The sequence below is a fragment of the Triticum dicoccoides genome, chromosome 1A (genome assembly GCF_002162155.2).
Source record: "Triticum dicoccoides isolate Atlit2015 ecotype Zavitan chromosome 1A, WEW_v2.0, whole genome shotgun sequence".
In the NCBI taxonomy this organism is placed as follows: Eukaryota; Viridiplantae; Streptophyta; class Magnoliopsida; order Poales; family Poaceae; genus Triticum; species Triticum dicoccoides.
The window spans coordinates 132,744,120-132,752,977 of NC_041380.1; positions in this window are offsets into that span (position 1 = coordinate 132,744,120).

The following is an 8,858-nucleotide window of genomic DNA, read 5'->3' on the forward strand; positions in this document are numbered from 1 at the left end:
TTAGGCGAATACTGGACTGCAGCTAAGTCTCCTAGTGAGAGAACTTAGGCGAGTGCTGGACTGCAGCTAAGCTCTCGAGTGGGAGGGTTGCTCTCCACTCGGTGGGATTTTTTCAAACTTAGGCGAGTACTGGACTGCAGCTAAGTCTCCTAGTGAGAGAACTTAGACGAGTGCTGGACTGCAGCTAAGCCCCCGAGTGGGAGGGTTGCTCTCCACTCGGTAGGATTTTTTCAAACTTAGGCGAGTACTGGACTGCAGCTAAGTCTCCTAGTGAGAGAACTTAGGCGAGTCCTAGACTGCAGCTAAGCCCCCGAGTGGGAGGGTTGCTCTCCACTCGGTAGGATTTTCTTTCGAACTTAGGCGAAACGGATTCGCGACTAAGCCCACCCACTGGGGGATTTCAGAAGTAAATAAGAACACAACAATTGAATGATAGGACCATAAGCTCTTGTCTTTGATAAACAAATTACAAAGGTGTTTCTTATTACATTTTATTCGAACGAGTGCTTAAGTATAAAAGGGGAGGAGCAACTCCGTGTTCCAAGCCCGTGGCTCGTCTTTCTGGTGCTCAATACTGTAAAGATGGTATGCTCCGTTGTGGAGAACTTTGGTGATGATGAAGGGGCCCTCCCAAGTCGGGGAAAGCTTGTGTGGTTTCTATTGATCCACTCGAAGAACCAGGTCTCCTTCTTGAAAGGCTCGACCCCTCACATTTCTGGCGTGGAATCGACGCAAGTCTTGCTAATAAATGGTCGAGCGGATCAAGGCCATCTCTCTTTCCTCCTCTAATAGATCGACTGAATCTTGCCGGACCTGCTCTGCTTCCTCTTTGGAGAAGAGCTCAACTCGGGGTGCATTGTGGAGCAGTTCACTTGGCAGGACAGCTTCGGCTCCATAGACTAAGAAGAAAGGAGTTCGTCCGGTCGACCGATTAGGAGTTGTCCTTAATCCCCACAGAACTGACAGAAGTTCATCAACCCAAACGCCTGCTGCGTGTTTGAGATCATGCATCAGTCGGGGTTTCAGTCCTTTGAGAATTAGGCCATTGGCTCTTTCTGCTTGTCCGTTCGACTGCGGGTGAGCGGCAGAAGCATAGTCGACTCGAGTGCCCTGAGAGGCGCAGAAAGCTCTAAACTCATCAGAATGGAAGTTCGATCCGTTGTCCATGATGATGTCGTGTGGGACTCCATATCTGAATGTCAATTCTCTAATAAAACTGACAGCGGTGCTAGCATCAAGGTTCTTGATAGGTTTAGCTTCGATCCATTTGGTAAACTTGTCGACTACAACGAGCACATGAGTGAAGCCGCTCCTGCCAGTTCTCAGTGGTCCAACCATATTCAGTCCCCAAATAGCAAAGGGCAAGATGAGGGGATGGTCTTCAGGGCTGACGCTGCCTTGTGAGACATGTCGGAGTAAAACTGGCAGCCTTCACATCTGTCGACTATATCTTTCACCATTTCATTTGCTCGTGGCCAATAGAATCCAGCTCGGTATGCTTTAGCCACAATGGCCCAAGAGGACGCATGATGACCACAGGTCCCCGAGTGGATGTCATTGAGGATCATTCGACCTTCTTCTGGTGTTATGCATTTCTGACCGACTCTAGTCACGCTTTCCCTGAACAGCTGCCCTCTTATCACAGTAAAGGCCTTGGATCGACGGACGATCTGTCGAGCCTCTTCTTCATCCTCTAGGAGTTCTTTCCTGAGGATGTATGCAATGTAGGGCACCGTCCAGTCAAGAGTAATGGCCAGGACCTCCATGATCAGGTCGACCACGGCTGGGACCTCGACTTCAGTCGGATCTATGGCACTCTTAGGTTGCGGGGGCTCTTCAGTAAAAGGATCTTTCTGAACTGTCGGTGAGTGAATATGCTCCAAAAATACATTGCTGGGAATGGCTTCTCTCTTGGAACCTATCTTTGCTAAATCGTCGGCTGCTTGATTTTTCAGTCGGGGTATGTGGTGGAGTTCTAACCCCTCAAACTTCTTCTCAAGCTTTCTCACCGCGTTGCAGTAACCAGTCATGGCTGGGCTTCTGACGTCCCACTCCTTCATCACTTGATTAACTACCAAATCTGAGTCGCCATAGACCATGAGGCGACGGACGCCGAGTGAGATGGCCATGCGCAACCCATACAGGAGTGCTTCATATTATGCTTCATTATTGGAGGAATCAAAGTGAATCTGGAGGACGTATCTGAGCCTGTCTCCTCGGGGGGATACCAGAACTACTCCAGCACTAGAACCGTTCAGCATCTTGGATCCGTCAAAGAACATGATCCAGTGCTCAGAGTGAACTTGAGTCGGCAGTTGTTGTTCGATCCACTCGGCGAGGAAATCTGCTATTGCTTGGGACTTGATAGCTTTCTTTGCCTCAAACTTGATATCCAAGGGAAGGATTTCAATCGCCCATTTGGCCACTCAACCAGTTGCATCTTTGTTGTGCAGAATCTCTAACAATGGAGCGTCGCTGACAACTATAATAGAGTGATCTGAGAAATAGTGTGCAACCTTTTCGTGGTCATGTAAATCCCATAGACAAGCTTCTGATAATGAGGATATCTCTGCTTTGACGGGGTCACGACTTCAGAAATATAATAAACTGGGTGTTGAACCTTATAAGCTTTTCCTTCTTCTTCCCGCTCGACCGTAAGTACTGTACTGACAACTTGTCCAGTGGCTGCTATATAAAGCAGTAGAGGCTCTTTGCTGATTGGAGCAGCAAGCACCGGCTGGGTGGAAAGCGGGGCTTTTAGCTCTGCAAACGCTGCATCAACTTCTGGGGTCCACTCGAACTTGTCTGATTTCTTCATCAGTCGGTAAAGAGGCAACGCCTTTTCACCGAGGCGAGAAATGAATCGACTTAGGGTGGCCAAGCAACCAGTAAGCTTCTGGACATCATGCACACGCACAGGGTGTTTCATTCGGAGTATAGCGCCTACCTTCTCTGGGTTAGCATCGATTCCTTGTTTGGAAACAAGAAAACCGAGTAACTTTCCGCCTGGAACTCCAGACATGCACTTTGATGGATTGAGCTTGATATCATACCTTCTGAGGTTGGCAAAGGTTTCAGCAAGGTCAGTCAGTAGGTCGGAACCTTTACGTGACTTGAACACAATGTCATCCATGTATGCTTCCACATTCCGACTGATCTGAGTGAGCAGGCACTTCTGAATCATCCGCATGAATGTGGCTCCGGCATTCTTCAAACCAAATGGCATTGTGACATAACAGAAGCACCCAAACGGGGTGATGAAAGCTATCTTTATTTCGTCGGGTCTGTATAGACGGATCTGGTGGTACCCAGAGTAGGCATCCAAAAAGGACAAACGCTCGCACCCTGCAGTCGAGTCAAGTATCTGATCGATGCGAGGGAGAGGGAAGTGATCTTTCGGGCAGGCTCGATTGATATGCTTGAAATTAATACACATGCGAAGTGAGTCGTCTTTCTTTGGTACCATGAAAATATTGGCTAACCACTCGGAGTGATAAATCTCTCGGATAAACTCAGCTGCCAGAAGCCGAGCCACCTCTTCACCGATTGCCTTTCTTTTCTGGATGGTGGACCGTCGAAGATGCTCTTTAACTGGTTTCACCTTCGGGTCGACTCGCAATCGATGCTCAGACAGTCCCCTGGGAACACCCGGCATGTCAGAAGGCTTCCATGCGAAGATGTCCCAGTTCTCACGGAGGAACTGGATGGGCGCTTCTTCCTATTTGGAGTCGAGTGTAGTTGAAATGTGAGTCGGAGCTGCGTTAGGATCTGTCGGGTGAATGTGAATCGACTTTGTTTCACCAGATGACTGGAATGCTGAATCTGTGGCTGGCTTCTTGGCTCGCAGCAAGTCACTCGGATCTGCATTTTTCTGGTATTCTTGCAATTCTACCACGGCCATCTGGGCATCGGCGATCTTTGAGCCCTTCTGGAAGCACTCTTCTGCCTTCTTCCGATTACCAGAGATAGTGATCACTCCTCTGGGACCAGGCATCTTCAGTTTGAGGTACACGTAACATGGTCGAGCCATAAACCGTGCATAAGCTGGACTGCCCAGAATTGCATGATAAGCACTCTGGAAATCCACAACTTTAAATGTCAACTTTTCTTTGCGGTAATTTTTGGAATCACCGAAAACCACGTCGAGTGCAATCTGACCGAGAGATGCAGCCTTCTTGCCTGGAATGACCCCATGGAAACTCATATGGCTTTCGCTAAGTCTGGACATCGGAATGCCCATTCCCTTCAACGTCTCTGCATACAGTATGTTCAGGCCACTGCCACCGTCCATCAAGACCTTTGTCAGTCGAGTGCCTTTGACCACCGGGTCGACCACCAGTGCTTGCCTCCCAGTGGTGGCTATGTGCGCCGGATGGTCAGACTGGTCAAATGTAATGGCAGTCTGTGACCACTTCAAGTAACTGGGTGTCACCGGAGAGACCATGTTCACTTCCCTGTTGATGACTTTCAATCGACTTTTGCTCTCAACGTCAGCAAAAATCATCAGAGTGGAATTCACGTGGGGATAACCATCATCATCCTCTTCCTCATCTTCAGCCTTGTCTACTTCTTTCTCCTTTTCCTTGGGCTGTTTCTCTCGGAACTGCTGGATTAGGAGTCGACACTGTCGAGTGGTATGCTTCGGGTAAATGAAATTACCTTCTTCATCTTTTTGGTGTGGATATGGCACGGCAAATCCAACACGTCATTCCCATCTTGATCTTTTACTTTCTTGGGGTTCCACGGCCCTTTGGGCTTCCCCTTGAACTTTCCTTGAACCACAGCCAAGGCTTCACCCGGAGCAGCTGGCTCGGCCTTGCGCTTTTGTTTCCGACCGGAGTTTCCTCCTCCGGCTTCATGGACGACTGCTTTGTGCTTGCCACTCCGGAGTCGCTCCTCTTCTTCACCATTGGCATACTTGGTGGCAATTTCCATCATCCAAGCCAGAGTCATATTTCCTGTTTGGCCGAACTTCATATTCAACTCTCGATACCTGACGCCTTCCTTAAAGGCACAAATTGCCTAATGATCCGACACATTCTACCGTGTGGTGTAGGGTGATCCATCTCTGGATATAATCCCACAAAGTTTCATTCGGCTTCTGAACACAACACTGTAACTCTGTCAAACCTGTCGGCCATTTGCAAGTGCCCTCGAATGTTCTAACAAACAGTCGGGCGAGATCTTCCCAAGTATAGATGCTGCCAGGCGCTAACTGATTCAGCCATGCTCTAGCTGAGCCCTCCAACATCAGAGGAAGGTGTTTCATGGCCACTTCATCATTGCCGCCACCAATCTGGACAGCCACTCGGTAGTCTTCAAGCCAAGTGTCAGGCTTGGACTCTCCGGTGAACTTACTAACTCCAGACGCCAACCTGAAGTTGGGGGGAATCACCGCTGCTCTGATAGCTCTACTGAAGCATTCTGGACCAGAGACATGCACCATGTTGCTGGTTCGTGGATCTCTGTCATGGCCCTCTCGGTGAGCTTTGTTTCTGTCGACCAAGCCTTGCACGAGAATAGATCTCGCATCAAAGCCTGGCTTCCTGGGGTCGACTGGAATACCTCGCCCAATACTGTGAGGGTGTTTGTCTTCATGTTGTCGAGGCACGTACGACCTGCTCCTCGGGGGAGACGTGGGCACTCGACGGCGATCATCACGATTGACTCGGTGATCATACTGCTCTCGGTTTCTGTACTGATCTCGTCGATCCCCACGTCCCTCACGCCTCGGGGGCGATCTTGGGCTATGGGCCGACTAAACTGTGTCTGCAATCATGGATCTGCTGTGGATCCTATTCCGCGACTGAGATACAACCGTATTATGTTCTCCCGCCGCCCAGAGCAAGGCTCGGATCTGCACCAGACCTCGACCAGCTTCTGACTGGGAGGGTTGGATCGACTCCGCTATCCGGGCAGCAGCTGCCAGATTCTGGATCAGGGTTCGGTATACCTGAGTCGGAGGAGGAAAAAGTTGGCATCGACTGGATTCGGGAGCGCGCTGCTGAGCGCGATCGTCGAGTGTGCGCTGAAGGTTCTCCAGTCGAGTGCGCTCAGCCAGGTTGGCCAAGCGCGCCTGCTCCAAGGCCTGGACCTCGAGGATTTCTCCAACTATAGGAGTACGCAATGCATCCATGCTCCGGCGGTGAAGTTCCTTCCTCTGCTGCGAGGAGAGGGGTTCGGGGCGGTACTCCTCGTGAACGCGCGACGGATCGCCGTCCCCGTCGCCTCCGTCTTCATGGTTGAAGCCAGGAGGGCTGCGTGGTCTGTTGACCATCAAAACTTCCGCCGCCGGGTCGCTGCTATCGCACTCGGATGCGGTCTCTATGGAGCCAGTCGACAGGTCGAACAGGCCGTAGAGAGTTTCGTCGGGCTCGATCGCCGCGACTTGAGAGGTGGCCGACTGGCGGGCCACTATATGCTTCACCCACCGCTGAAGCCTCAACCGACCGGAGCGTTTGCTCCGGCGGGTCGCAGGGAGGGGGAAAGCTGCTGGAGTCGACTGGTACTGGGTCGACGGTTGCCGCAGGAGGACGCCGCGGACGCACGTGCGAAAGTGCGTCGCCCCGCGAGCGGGGAGCGTGTCGGCATCGAGTGGTGCCTCCTGAAGCCAAGCGGAGTCGTCGGCGACAAACACGAGCGCGCCGAGATGGATCTCGCGGCCCTCAACCAAACCTCCGCCAGGAACCATGATGAAGGGGATCGGAAAAATTACAACTTCTCCAATAAGTCACTAAGACATCTGCCCCACGGTGGGCGCCAACTGTCGTGGTTCTCTAAGACTGACAGTAGAATAGGGGCTAGGAATGTAGAGGCAAGATCTTAGCTATGGAGGAGTTGTACACACGAGTTTTACGAGTTCAGGCCCTTCTCGGAGGAAGTAACAGCCCTATGTCTCGGAGCCCGGAGGCGGTCGACTGAATATATGTGTGTGAATTACAGAAAATGTGAACTCTTGTCCCAGAGGAGGAGGGTGGCTTATATAGAGTACGCCAGGACCCCAGCTCTCCTCCGTCACACAAGGTTCAATGCTCATAAAGGAGGGGCGTTACTGGTAACGTCTGCATTAAGTGGTGTAAATGCCCATAAAGCTACGGTTTAAGTCCTGACCGTTGCAGAGTGGAGGGCTTCTCATCTTCTGGTGGTCGAGTATCTTCAAGGTGGTCGAGTGAGTACATCTTTATGGTCGAGTGGATGATGGTTTCTCTTTGACTGCTTCTGATTCTTTGTAGAGATGTCCTTGGGGAGGGTATGTTTGACAGATCCATGACCCTACCCTAGGTACATAGCCTCGTCATTGGGCACGGTGAAGCCCAAGAAAATCCACAGCTGAGCGGTTAGGGGGCGATGGAGGGAAATGTGCTCAGCATCCTCACATGGGAATAACACCGTGGTTAGGCCAGAGAGTCGACGATATTTTTGGGGTGAAGATTCTTCTTGGTGTTGAGTCTATCCTTGGAGAGTAGCCATCCAAAGATCTTGATCTTGTTGGAAACTTTGGATGATCAAATGTAGTCATAGTGAGGGTCGACCGAGGCTCGTTGGTAATGGCTTTGTAGGCATTCTTGGACATGAATAGCAGCCCAGATTGTGAGACTGCTCATCCTCGAGCTCGTTAGACTAGAAATCCTACAACTGAGAGAAGACAACAACCAACTCGCGAGAAGTAGTAGAAGTAAGACAATTCCATAGGTTAGTCAATAAGCCAAAATTCCAAACACTAGCCAATTGAGCCTACTAGCGTTAGTGATCTAAACGCTTTTATATTTCTTTACGGAGGGAGTATCATTTGTTGTGTGTGAAAATAGGTGTGGGAAGGCTTGCTTAAGTGGAGTGCTTAGTAACCAAGAGTCTAATCAAGAAAATGTTGATTGGTCGTTGTTTGTAAGGGTGAAAGAGATGTCCAATAAGGTCAGTAGTTGTTGGTTGACTATTATCAAGAGAAAGGAGGGCCCTGAGAGTCTGGCTCTCATATTTCTGGAGTATTTTAGATGGTACCAGTGTACCCATGGAATGGAAGGCTTTTGTAGTAGTTTGGAGGAAAATTTTATAAGAAGACAATAACTTTGAATGTACAAGTTTTTAATGCTTAGACCACCGTATTTTTTTTGGTTTGGAAACTTTTTCCAAGCAATAAGACACTTTTGCACCAGTGCATGTTTCCTCATCGGTCCAGAAAAAGTCCGGCACAAGGTGTGCCGACTTTCAAAATTGTTTTGAGGAGGCAGAAAACATACATAAAATAGACCATTGGTGCATCAAGAATTGAAGGAGTGAGCCTACCCACTCTGATAGTGTCCCGGCCAAGGGGCCTCTCATGATGCCGATTCCCGGCCTGCTGGGCTGGGCAAAGGACCCCATTGTCGATTCCGTCCTGAACCACTTTGGGCGGCCCATGGCGGTATACGCGATGACTCCAGAAGGCTTGACGTACAAGAGACCTCCGTCGACGTAGCCGGCCTAGTCCTGTAAACCCTAGGGACCGGGGCATGCTATATAAGCCAGGGGTCGGTCTTGCCGTAGTGCACACAATCCCCTGATACTTTATATTTTGTATACACCCCAACACAATAAAGCAAAGAGCACGCCATAGGGTATTATCTTCTTCATGAGAGCCCAAACCTGGATAAATCCCCGAAATTGTTACCATCGTGTCGAGTCGAGATAGACTATAAGAGGGATCTCCGAATTTAGCTTTGACAATGGTGGGCCATACAGGTCATGCTGGGTGAATGTCGCGGCAGATGGGAGTTTGAATCAATGCTCAGATCGGTTCCGGCACGATCTTTCTACCCCCGAGCGCATGGTCCTCTGTATGGGCCGACCCATCCCCCCCCCCCCACACACACAAAGTTTTT